This window comes from Pteropus alecto, unplaced genomic scaffold (genome assembly GCF_000325575.1).
Source record: "Pteropus alecto unplaced genomic scaffold, ASM32557v1 scaffold20, whole genome shotgun sequence".
NCBI lineage: Eukaryota > Metazoa > Chordata > Mammalia > Chiroptera > Pteropodidae > Pteropus > Pteropus alecto.
The window spans coordinates 23,131,090-23,145,211 of NW_006436298.1; the positions used below are offsets into that span (position 1 = coordinate 23,131,090).

Below are 14,122 nucleotides of genomic sequence, written 5' to 3' on the forward strand. Positions count from 1 at the left end.
ACGATGGAAGAGAGTAAGACAGATGCCATGTGAGAAGAATTCAACTCGCCATCACTAGTCTTGAAAATGGAGGAAGAGGCCATGAGCCAAAGAAGGCAGGCAGTCGCTAGAAGCTAGGAGAGGCAAGGAAAAGTATTTTCCCCCAGAGCCTCCAGATGGAATGCAGCCCAGTCAAGAAGTGATTTTTAACTCAGTGAGACCTCTAACCTACAGAACCATAAGATAATAAATTTATGTTATTTTGAGCCACTAATTTTGTGGTAACTTTTTACGGCAGCAATAGGAAACTTATACACTCCATCCACCCTAACTAATTTTGAATGCTGGAGTATTAGGACAGATCTAAGTACTATATCAAATGGATTCAAGTTTCAGTCATTTAAAGATTTTTGGTCAACATCTCCTCAGTCTACATCACTAGGGGAACAAACAGTAGCAAAGTTTAACATGATAAGTTGACAAAATATTATTTGCAAAAATGGAAATATATTAGGTCAAGCTCTTTGGTCAAGGAGAGGTGAGAGTTTTCAGATATGATCTTTGCCCGTTGATCATTATCTACAGTGTCACCAAATATCAGAGTAAAAAAGCTGACCTTGGAATAAGTTGTATTTTCCCCAAATCTAAGGCAGTTAGAGGGTTTTAAAACCCATTCTTCAATATTTGAACTTCAGGAGGTAAAATTTCCAGAAATGACAGTATCGTGCTAGAAACATTAATGTGACAGCATGAAATAATATCATTCTGTAGGAGGTAATAAAGGCATGAATTATGTCAAATTGTATTTGGTTCATGGATGTTACTGTGCTTCTTATGGGCAGATACAGCTAACAGGCACAAGAACACCTGCCTGTCTCCCTCAGAAAATTAAAGTCATGTGCACAAATATCAGTCTAGGAAATTAGGGGACCGTTTGTGGCAAAATGAAAATGTGCCGTGTTATAGATACACCTCCTAAGGATATGGAATATCTCGTTACAGCAGAATGTAATTTTTCTCCTGGTCTTGCTCATTGTAGAAAGAACCATTAAGCCATTTACTTTACAAGTGGTGGCTTCTACTTCTGTTAGGTAATATAATATGCTAAATGAACTTGCCACTATGCTATATAGTGCTCCATTATGGACTCTAGCCATTAACTGGTTTGGGGTCATTGGTCATCTCAGTTAATGTGAGGAATCTATTCTTCTTAAGTAAAATGTGCAATAGCATCTCCTATTGAAATGGGCCAGATTCAAACAATATGCATAATCATGCATGTGCCAATGTACATGTATATCGGTTTTCCTGCATTTATTTATTATTTATTTATTAAGAAAACAGAGTCCATTTTGTAACATTTAAAGCAAGTATTCACAGGTGCCGTTGTGTATCAAAGTTGTTTAAAAGTCTGAGAAAAAATGTGCCACGAGGAAAATGTGAAACTCTATAAGCCTCATTGTGACTTAACCCTTTGGAGCTAAAACACTAAGGGGGAAAAGCTGCCTTTCGTTTTTTGTCCCTGTCTACAGAGGCATATAGATGACACTGCAAACAGAACCATCACTTCTGCTACAACCTGGGTAATAATGTGCTCAGTTAATCTATACAACATAGAGCCATCCTCTCAAAAAGTAATTCACTTCTTTAAAAACTGGAAGGAAAATAAATATGGTGCAGTAAAATTGTTGAGTAGAGGAATCTATCTGGACATTTCACAAAACATTTCATTATGCTGACAATTCCCAGAAGTACTCTCAAGAGTGCTTTAAGCTGAGGATTACTGCGCTGGAGCTGATGGACTTTTTTTGTAGCCCCTTTAAAAGGCAGTGAACCGTTTTTCTATTTTATTTAAATAATGCCCCTTAAAATGGATTTTTAGAGGTATAATAACTCCTTAAGAGTCAGTTATGCTAAACAGTTTCTCTTGATAGAAATGTTGTAAAACTCGTTAACTGCACAATTTCAGATGCCGGCTTGGTGAACACTAACTGACATGTGAATGACCAGAGTTTGTAAAATAAATTGCAATAGTTGTTGTATCACACAGCTAGCATTGCATGAGCTGGAGGCCACAAGGGGCTCCAACCTGACAGAAAATTACTTCAAGATGAATGAAAAGTGCTTGTTTCTCTTTATTAGTTTTTAGAGAACAATGAAAATGTTGAATTGTTTACAAAGGGCTGATTAAATGTGGTCAGTGGGGCCATGTCCCTCCTGCTAACTGTTGGCCTCCCCCGCCCACTGGCCCCCAACCTACACACTCACGCACCACACTGCTCTAAGCACCCAGCCCCCACCCTTTGCTCCCTGCCACATGCATCTTCTTACAGGCTATTATGGCTGCACATCTGTGTGTGAAATGTGCTCATTCTGACATTCTACTGCTGCTTGGCACTGCAGAGGCCTTTGTTAGGTAAAAAACTGTTGTCAAGCCTAACAAGGAGGTCATGCAATTTGCTGGACACTACGGCAGAGAATAGCCTAGGATGAATTGCTTCAGCCTCAAACAATGCTCAGTTCCGTATTGGAATACATATGTATTTCTTTCATTGTGCAGCACTACAAAAAGTCATGACATTTTGTTATGATGAAGCTTGGCTTTAAAAAACATATATATGTTGTTAGGGTTAGACTACCACAAAATAGCCTGTTTATTGTATTTATTTAGGACAACTACTGTCTTATGGCTAAAGGAAAAAAGCATGAAATGCTTTAATTGGTCATTTGTGGTTTAAATCCCATTTATGTTTTACCAGAAAGCATAGTGAGGGAGAGGAAAGGCACTAGCTGTTGTTTGGTTTACTTAAAGGGGTGGTCAAAACCAGAGCATTTAGGAGGATGTTGCGGAGAAGGATTCTCACTTTATATTGCCACAAAGTAAACAGCCCTTGATGGAAAGAAATATGAGAACTCATTAATACGCATATGCCGAGCAGAAAGAAAACAATCTTTTTACCAGACCAAGCTAAATGAATCAGATCCAGAAGATGTTTTGGTAAACTCAAAAATTAAGGAAAAGCAAAACACTGCCATTTCAGCTTTCGTGGCCCATCCCCTTCCTCACTGCCAGCCTCTCCCTCACACGTACACATACACACACACACACACACACTCTCACACTCACACATGTCGAGGACATCGGCAGTAATAGGGAACAGTTCAAAAGCTATTTGTGGCATTCTGACACAATACACAGTGCACACCCCTAATGTGCAAGCAGGATTCTTTTCCTCTCTGTGTAGAACATGCATTCTGAGCCTATTATGTATATAAACAATGGCATATGTAATTACCTTTCTAGGGTGGCAATTATTCCTCAGAATCAACAACCAGAGTTAAAGCATTTTTCCCCAGAAGACATTTGGGGATCAGTATTGGGTCAATTACGTCAGGCTTTGATTTATCGCATGGTGTCAGGCCATGTTAAAAAAAGAAAGTTTAAAAAAAAAAAAAAGAAACAGAAACATTATGAGGTAAAGGCTAAAGGTTTAACTCAGACTGGTTTGTTCCCAACTTTGCTTCCTCCCAATTGCTCTGCCTTCCCCCATTCTCAAAACAATTGTGATTTGCTGTGTTTTATCTGTTAGACAGTTTGCTGTTTGGGAATACTAAATGCGGTGATTCTGGACTACATCCAGATTTGATCTGCCTCCCCCCAAATTTCTCCTGGGATGCAGCAGAGGGTGGGGTTAATAGTTCAGGCTTTGGAATCTGAGAGATCTGGACTTAGATCCCCATGATTTAAGCAAGATACGTATCTCTGCAGTGGATAATACCTACTTCAAATGGTCGTTGGGAGGTTTAAATGAGATAATTAAGAGAAAGGATATGTGTAAAGCACTTAGTGCAGCACCTGGCACATGGTGGGTACCCAGTGAATAGAGCAATTGCTCTTCTATTGATGAACAAAGCCGGAGCAGGAGAAGAGGAGCAGCCCCTCGAAAGGCCCAGCCCCTGTGTAGAGTTGGGCAAAAGCCAGGGGAAGCAGAGTGAATGTTGGTACAAATCACAGGGCTGCACTGGTGAATCCAAAACACCAGGCTCAGTGGTGTTAAGAGGCTCAGTGGACTAGACTGTATATGAAGTATTCAACTGATTTGGACTTATTCTAAGTAGATTGAATGTAAACTACAAACCAATGAAGCTGCTACTCTGCTAGCAAGACCTCCTGTCTTCCACAGAGCCTTAAGAACCATAGATGAAAAAAGCTACTTTACATGCCTTAATCACCAAATGTTTACTGAACATATACCTATTCTGTACCAGACACTGTGCTAGGCACCAGGAATACAGAAATCGTCCCCCAAAAATCTCCCAGAACAGAAAATAAATATCTACAATTTAGTACGATGTAGGTTCATAACCCAGATTTCCTGGAAGTCATTTCATGCAAAATGAAAGTGAGATTATAAATACACAATATCACCATCATGAGTTTGAGAGCCAGGTTATTTATCCTATTAGGGATGAATCATTATAACTAAAGTTATTGGTCAAATTAGAGCAATTCCTTATTGAGAAGCAAAATAAAAAATTTTAGAAATTAAATAAAAAGGAATGGTATGAGAATTCTCATGAAATTCTTTAGGGAGCAATATAATGTCCCATTCAAAGAACACTTGAAATCCATTTTATATGGAGCAACATTGTTTATTCAATAAGAGAGAAATAGCATTTACACAATTCATTTCTCATATGACACACGGTACTATTGTATGTATTGGCAGTATGTATTGGCAGCTTAATTAAGAAGACTATTGATAATGTTAAAAAGCTGGCACATTTTCAATTCCGATGGATACTACTAAAGACAAAGACATGTCAATTATTGGCTCATACATACTAAAATGGGTCACAGACAATATATTAAATGTCTAGTGTCTAAAATCACATTAGTGTCTTAAAACTGGAAAAATCATGACCTACTCCAAGATAAGAAACAATTTTTTTGGAAAAACTACATAGTCACTCACTCAACTTATAGAACACAGAAGACAACACAATGAATACTGAAAGAGCCAAATTTTCATACAGAGCCATTGTCCAGGTCTACTTGGCTCCTTCCCTGCCCTGTCTTGGGTGCATGAGCAGGGACCCCCAAGTCTGATCCAAACCTTCCCTTTCTCCAGGATGCTATTAACTCATAGGGAATGGCAGGTAGGTCCCTAGGGCATGGAAATTTGAGGCTACTGAGACAACAGATATAATTCACCTCTCAAGAAATGTACAAACACAACATATTTTCCAACAATCTACACCTAAAGAATGAAAAAGAATTTGATTCAAATTAAATCCAAATAATGTGTTAATATCTTTCAAGTCTACTGAATATTTATGGAATCAACAAAATGGATCCTATCTATTAGAAGTGCAAAAAAATAGAACTAAGATGTCCTGAGTTGCCCACATTAGTTTTTGTTTGTTTGTTTTTCTAGTAAAGGAACTTAAAATGCTTACAGAACACTTTTTCATTTGTTTGCTGTCTTAGAGACACACTTAATTAAGAACAGAAGACCCCCCCCAAAAAAAAATGCACTGAAACTAACTGTAAATCCATTGAAGGCAGGGACCACATCTTATTTGTACAGTGATTTACACATAGCAAGTACTCAAGTAAGCTGAAAAAGCAATGCATGTTTCAATTTGCATTAATTTGGAAGGCTTGCAGTGATTTAAGGAGCAGCTGAGATGACCAGAATCAGTTCAGTCTTTCCTGATTTCTGGCTAGGGAGGCACTGTCTCGAAAACTTCCTTTGCTGAATGAAGCTTGCTTGTGTAACGCTGGCTTCATTAACTGCTGACCACGGTGGCATTCTTAATGTCTGGATTTGTTTTCATTTTTGCTGATGGTAACAAGGTGATTCCCCAACGGTTGTTCTTCCAAACAAGAAAATGTGAAAGATGACTTGAAGCAGGGATTCAGTGAAGCAGGTATTCAGTCTACCCCTGTCCTACAGATAGTATATCTGTGAACAAAATGGAAACAAATTATTAATCCGAGTCCTTCTCAGAAGTACAATGGTTGGTCTTTTGCTGATCGCTAATATTTTAAGCTTCATATTTCAAAAATATAACCAAGATCTTTTATGGTGATAATGATGTTTAAAAGTTTTCTTTCCTTACCTTAAATAGTGACTTTGAAATCCATGTCACCTCCAGGTGCACATCCAGAAGTAACAAAAGCAGAAATACCAAATATCTGTGCATTTTGAAAACGAGGTTTCCCTACCTAGATTTTGTATTTTCTTTCCTTGCCTTGATAAACAGGAATAATATCCCTGCTGAGGTCGCACACCTCTCCCCTCATAAACAGTATAAGTCCCTGCCTGTGTCCCATCATGTAGCACCAAAGTAGATAGCTGGGAAACAACAGCTGCAGATAAAGAAGCCTATTGTGAAGCAATCTGGCGGGGCAGGAGCACACTTTCTTCCGCAAAGGCTCTGAGCTAACCAGGTGGATAAAAGAGGCTCAAAAGAACACTTTAAACATCAACTCCAGCGACAAAGGCCCCATGAGAGAAGCATGAAAGGATCCAGGTAGGCCCACCTTAGGCTTTTCAGTCATACCCAAGCATACATATATTAGTAACACTATCTTAGACCAGGAAAGATAGATATCTTTGGAAGAAACATTTCTATTCATTCACATGCTCAAGGGCTACTGTCTCTCTGGAATGTCCCATTACAGACCCACTGCAGTGAGATGCAAAGCCAATGAACAAACAAGCTTAGCCTTAACACTCTTAATTTATTTGCCAATTTACTAATTTGAGTTTTTAAAAATAGACCAAAAGCAATTGCATACGTGTTTAAAATGTCCTTCAGTTCATTTTAAATGTCATACCACATGAGCATTTAAAATCCATTTGGAATCATTTTAGGTTCTTCCTTCTCTATCAATTATAACAAACCTGTCACTGAAGCCTACTACTTCTTAATTTAAAATGTCTTTTTCAATCCCCTTTTCTTCTGAATTTCTATTAAATCCTTCCCCCTTAGTCAGACTCTATTCTCCACACTCTGGAATATGACAGCCTCCTAGTTACACCTAGGTCTCCTCTACTGTAGTCTCGACTCCTTCCAAGTAATGCTGCCTCCACTGGGCCTCTAGTTCAGCTGTTCATTCCAAGATCTCTCTGAGCTGGGGCCCCTGAAGTCTTCATTTAAAAGGTTCAGTGCAGCTATGATCTTCAGCCCACTCTCATCAGGCAGGCAAAAGAGAATCAACCTCAGCCCACCAGACTGAAGGACTGGAATTCTTTTTTTGGCCACAAATGCACTGAATTTCACTGAGTCTGCTCTACACTGCTTCATTATTTCTCCCTTTATTTCCCATCTAACTCCAGCCAATCTTCAGAACTGGCTTCTACCCTGACCAGCTTTCCCATTTCCTACAATGCCTTGTGCCTTGCCCCAAACCTAACTCTACTTGACTAGGGCCTTGATCCAACCCCGCCCCAGCTCCTATTCCAGGACTCCAGGTGCTAGCTGGGATCCAGCTGGGATGATTGCCATTGCCACAATGCCACCATTCCTGACTCTGAATCTCATCTGCTATCTATATTTTAGTGGCTCCAACCTCCCGCTGAATTGAATCTCCTCAGATCCAATATTTTTCCCAAACCAATACCAAGATCATCACATCCTTTGGTCACTGAGGACTGGATTACTAGCTAACACTAGGATTACTGGCTAACGCTAGGGCAGTCAGGCTCCCAATCCCTGATATATCTAGTCTTGACTTCATCTTGTTCCTTGGCAACCTATGTTGAGATCCTGCATAGGAACCCCCTATTCCCACCCTAAACAAATTCTAACACTATATTTTTATAATATCTACCTTTTATTAATTCATTGTTGGTCATTTATGAATTTATCCTCACTTAATTTCATAAAAAATTAGTTAACATTAACTTAGTTTTTAAAAAAAAAATCTTACATGACTGCATATAGCCTAACCCCTGCCTAATTTTTAAAGTATTCCACTTTCTTATTCTACTTCATTTCCTAGTCTCTAACATGAATTTTCCGCTTAAGGCACACAGGTCTACTGCCCTCTCAGCTCATTCTTAATTTTTGTTCATCCTCTCTTTCTGCCTTCTTTAATTATCTCTGCCTTCTTAATCACCTCATTTGTGACAAGATCTAAGAAGCTTCCCCCAAGAAACAAATCCACATTGACTTATCCCTTATTTGAATTCCTCTGGAATAAACAATATCACGCAGTTTAAGTACTTGGTTCTCGCTAAATTTTTCATATTCATTAGCTCCCTAGACAGACAATTCTTTGAGAACTGGGAGAAAGGCCACGTCCTATACGTGCCTCCAAAACACTTGATGTTGACCTCTAGTGGGAGAGCAAAGTTCCACTTCCATCTTCTCCCTACCCTTACTCCATTTCCCAGCCCCACTCCCATGGAGGAAAAGAGACAAGGTGACTGAATCAAGTTACTGGACTCAACTAAACCTCTTAAAAGGGAGTGAAGCTTCAGGTATAATGAGAGGAAAGGTTAAAGTTCTGTCTTCTGTAGGCTGTGGTCTGTTTGGAGTTTGTCTCTTGAGGTTCTCTCTCTTTGCTTCTCTGTACTTCCATGTAGCCAGTGAGGCAAAATAGGTCTGGAACTGCCTCTCACTTGGGAGATGCTTCCCAACATCAGCCCAACCACCACCCCACCCCCAACCCCCACCGCCATTAAAGCCTTGGGGAGACTAATTAGACTAGTTCTAACTTAAACCTTTATCTTTCTTTTATGTTTTTCTCCTGTCTCATCTAGCCACTAGTGAAGTGGGATCTAAAGAGCTATACTTGGGAGAGAAGGACCAAGGAGGCCTATCCGTACAAGACACAATATTTCCAAGCAGCTCCACACTGAGCTGAGTTCATGAGAGACTGCATTAGATTTGGGGGTATGGGGGGAGCACTCAGGTAACAAATAAGAATATATGGATATGTACTTGAGATCTAGCCTGTGGTTATCTCCTCCAAGTATCTGTAGCCCCAGGAGATACCTGGGTAAATTCGGTGGGTCCATCCATCTCCACATACCTACTATCTAAGTATATTCTCAATAAATACTTGTGAATTGATTTTTCTATAGTAAATATCTAACTTTATCAGAATAGACCAAGAATTCCAGGAAACTCTGAAGTTCTGGGCCAGTGTTGTTTATAGACTTATGTACTGAATACATGCCATCTATTAAACCATTTCTCTAAGAACACATTGCTTACAATATAGATCTTTGAGTTTGAGATCTTCTTGAGAGTGAGACTGCAAGCAAGACAAATCCTGGGGGTTTTGCAAGCCTTCCTGCCAAAGATTAAAGCCAGTGGGCTTCTCCTACTGTGAAATTTTGAATTAGCACTTGCAGATGACCAGAGTCTACTGTAGAATCAAGTAATAATCATGTCGTCTCACACATTTTGAATATCTAAATATATCATACAAACTATACACATGCACATGGAAAGAAATGAATAATGGATGTAGGCATATCCCAAAGTCATGAGATCATTTGTCACTTGTTCAAGTCTGTGGCCAAAACTCCACTTGGAAACAATGCTCTTAATTAGCATGCAATGTAGAGACTGCCAATTGCCTGCTTCTCCCCTTTTTCCTTTATTAATAGAACCCCTGAATTTTGAGAGGTACATGGCCACAAAGACTATTAATTCCAGGTTTTCCTTAAAGCTAATATGGCTAGCAGAATATGAGCAGAAGTTAGGAATCCAACATCTAGGGAATGCCTTTAAAGATAATATTTACGTATCTTCAGATGTATGGATGAGGTCAACCCAGGGGCAGCAGAGAGTAGTAAGATGGAAGTTCATTTCACCCTTACACAACAATCTAGGCATAAGCAGTCCAGAGCTGATATGACAGCTCTACTCTGTCAGAGAGCTCCTTCTAGCTTATTTAAGCCATTATATTCTGGAGTCTCTTAACCTGCACATTGGTTAGGTTGCTGTAACAAACACAGCCATATAATTCTAGCTCTGCCACTTAGACAGAGCTAGACAAATTATTAAGCACTATGAACTTGTTTCTTTGTCTATACCTACTTCACAGGTTGTTGTTAACATAAGACAGTATCCCTTTTTTTTTTGCTTCCCATTATATCTAGCACAGTATCTGTATATAGTAAGCATTCAATAAAAATGAGTCATTATTGCTGTTCCTGTTGATATGCAAATCTAGACAATGCCATACTTTAACAACTAACCATTAGGTACTTCTAATAAAAATCTGAAATAATACAACCAATCAACACGGTGTGCATTCGCTTCTGACCCAAATCTTAGAAAACATGATCTGACAAAAGGTTTTTATCTGACTTGTGAATTTATTTATATGAAAATTCTTATATGTTAAACTATTGGTTGTCAATTTAATGAATTGAATTGAATTTTTTAATTATCTGCATAAATTGGGCAGCCCTGGAAAGTCAAAGACACATAGCTCCAATAGTATTGGTTCTGTCTCCTCTAGTTTTTATTACAAGTTTCCATTGTGCGTGCATATGAATGAGAAAAAAAAATGATCTTTATAACACATTATGGTTCCAAATTTTTATTGTAATAGTTCAGAATCTCATGAAAAATAATTGTTTTCCCAAAAGAAGATGGTACTTCTTGATTCTACAAAAATAGCATGGATGAGAGTTTTCAGTAAAACACATTTCTGCTACTGAAGAGTACTTAATAAGCACACATACCTGGCTATTTTCATTTCACCATGAGTGGCACCCATTTGTCAGTCATCAAAGTAATTCAGTCTGATCTGTTGAGTTGATGGATTCTGACAAACTGTATAAGCCCATCAATAAGGGGAGGATAAATTATAGTCTCTATGCAGGACATAATAGTGCTTGCATTTCTCATCCATACAGCCCTATGAAGCTTAAGGGAAAGCAACAAGATGAAAATAAAGTTGAATATGGACTTACTGCCCCTCTCTCCAACAAATGATATGAGCTGATACATAAAGTTCTATTTCTTTCTGGCTGATATAAAGACTTTTCATAAAGGACACAAAGATTATGCACAAAATTGACTATTCAGTAATTTAAGTCACACTTGAGGCTTTGTGCTTCCACTTTTAAAATATTATTCTCTCCTCTTTCAGCCTACCTACCTATATAGCCATTTTCCTTCTCTATAATTTTTTACTTACACACTTAAAATTCTCATCAGAATGAAGATGATATCTAGAGTAAAATTCATTAATTAGGTGAATTGAAGAAGACAAGTCTGAATTAATGAAAGATCTAAATAAAGTATGGACTATTTTCAAAAAAGACCGTGATAACAGCAACATCTAATGCTTGAGAGTTTACTACCTGAAAATCACTGAGCTGAACACTTTACAGGCGTTATCTCACTGAGTCCTCAGAAAAGCCTAGAGCACATACTATCATCCTATTTACACAAATTAGAAAACAAAACCTGACTGATATAAAGTAACTTACCTAAGGCCACATAGCTAATGAGTCACAAAACTGCTTTCAGACTTGAGTTTGTCTGAGTCCAAAGCCCATGGTCTTTACCACTACATCAAACTGCTAGTGTCTTCCTTTAATCAATAATAATAACAAAGCAATAACTTAGATTATGTTAACAAAACTTTAAAGTGATGAGGAACCTTGCTTTACTGAAAAATGATAAGTATTTAAAATTAGCTTACTAATTATTTTATTTACGAAGTACATAATGCACAACGGGCACTTTCTATCTATTAAATCTAACCCTCACAGCAACCCCATAAATTAGATAATTGTCTTCATTTTACAGATGAGGAAAAAGATATTCAGAGAAGCTAAGTAATTTGCCGAAGGTCACATGGCTAGTGAGCAACACAGTCCTTGCACTATGCCATTCTGCCACACTACCTCATTGTCTCTCCTGCAAAGACTTTCTCCAGAGTGCTTGAAAAGACGGCTTTTTAAAGTAAATAGTGCCATCCTCCTGTAAGTATATTTATACTATTTATTAGCTCAGCAAAGCTTTTATTCAGAGACAATGAAAAAGTAAACTTTAACCCAGGCCCTGCCCTCATTATCATAAATTCCAAATTTAGTGAAGTCTGTGTTAATGGGTTTTACTGTATATAGAAAAGAGTTTAATAGTCACTTAGCTCTGCTCTATCTCCATTAACAAATCTAAAAAGCCATACAAAGGTGAAGGAAGGAAGAGCAGTGACCTCAAAACTAAAACAGATAAGAAGTGCCTGTAATTTGTACTCCAGCAAAAAGTCATACTACATAACACATTTCAATACAACAATACAGTATATATGCCAGTATGTAACAACAAATTCAATCCTACAAGTTTAAGTGCTCTATTCATCAAAATTAATTCTAATCAGATGTCCATATTAAGAAATACGGCCATAACAAATCAGCAATAATAATTAAAAGTCCATTTCAAATCTCTTTGGTGAACAGTGAAATGATCTAACATAGCCAGGCTGCCTAGTCCTTTCTGCAGTGCTGTGTAAATGTGCACATTGTGTGAAAAGTCCTGGCTGTTTAACATGGTCATCTTTGCTACTCATTCCGCATTTGTTTCTAATGAAGACATGCTTCCATGTGTACCCTGAGTGAGAAAAATGTACAAGTTGTGACAGTCAAGCACATGTCTGCTCCCAGAGCCAAGTCTATAATACACAGTGTTTTCTCACGTTAGGTCATCACAGTGTTGCAAAGATTCCAAACAAATTCTACGTGCTTTGGAGAGGGCTACCTGAAGCAGTCAGGATCCCCAGCTCTGTCATGTAGCATCATGGTTTTTTTTTTGTCGTTAGGTCAGCTTGTAAATGAGCTACCACAAGGTTCTTTGTAAGGGAGATAACCTTGGGACACAAGCAAACAATCCAGGTAGAGGGCAGCCCAACTATTCTTTCAGGACTGACGCACTGTTGGGTAGGTGGTGGAACCAGATTTAAGGTCATTTGTGGTCTGGCTAGACTCTCAGTAGGTCGCCTGCTTCCTGGTGACGGAGTCAAAGCTTAAAGGGGACCAGTTTGCTGAGGGCCATCTTGAGGGATAGGTTTGCAGTCTTGAAATACCCAGAGTGAACTAATCTTCCAGTGCTATTCTGCATGAAGTATAAAAGTATAAACTTCCCTACTATATGAATGTAAATTAACCCAAATATCTAAGACTGCTATAACACTGATAATTCTGTATCTTGTGCTGCTTGATTGGTCTGCAAACTAGGCTCACCAAAGTGTTACCTTAGGATTCAGTCCTTCACTTTATTTCCAACTTAGTTGGCCAGAGCATCATAACTATGACCATTTCTTTTACAGTCTATTTCAATTTCAAGTCATTGGAAGGCATTACTGAAAAAGAATATGGAGTCTCATTCTCTGAACTTTTCAAAGTCAGAAGGAGAAGAAAACATCTTTCCTGGGTGTTTGAGATAAACTCCAAGCACTCTCAGAATCTTTTCCAACCTATGAATCTCTGATGGTTAATAATCGGTTCAATCTTCTGAGATACCCAGCAATTCCACTTCTAGGAATCTTCCTTACAGAAACACTGGCACGAGTTCACAAAAATGAAAACACTGCCAGGGTCACTGCAGCAGTTTGTAATCACAAAAAAAAAAAAAAAAGTGAAACAATCTAAATAGCCAGCAGTTGAGGAATGGTTTATTAATGACCATCCAAACTATAAAACACTGTGAAGCCATTAAAAATAATAAGATAGGTCTCTATTTACTGACATGAAAATGTATTCAGTGAAAAAAGGAAGATGCAGAACAAAATGTATTGTGTTACCATCTTCAGAAAAAATACAACTGTATGTATATAGAGACAGATTATATAAAACAAAGATGTTTTAGAGAGATATAAGTGTAAATATATAGTCACGTATATTTCTGTTTTGTGATATTCAGGTAAAAATATTTGTATTATATGCTTATATACACATCCATTTGCATATGCATAAAAAAATCAGGAATAATTAACTCAGGCTGCTCTAACAAATACCATCCACTGGTGACTGAAATGACATGCATTTATTTCTCACAGTTTTAGAGGCTGGGAAGCCCAAGATCAAGGTGCCAGCAGATTTGGTTCTTGATGAAAGTTCACTTCCTGGCTTATAGACAGCCATGTTTTTATTATACCCTG

General features: G+C 38.2%; 1 long non-coding RNA gene across 1 annotated transcript in view; it reads right to left on the bottom strand.

The window, feature by feature from the left end:
* Positions 1-4,611: 4,611 nt before the first annotated feature.
* The window catches only part of LOC112480637, a 30,954-nt gene continuing 21,443 nt past the window's right edge, over positions 4,612-14,122 (bottom strand). The window contains exon 3 of the long non-coding RNA XR_003046723.1: positions 4,612-5,948. This is a non-coding gene — a long non-coding RNA (uncharacterized LOC112480637). The remainder of the gene's footprint in view (positions 5,949-14,122) is intronic.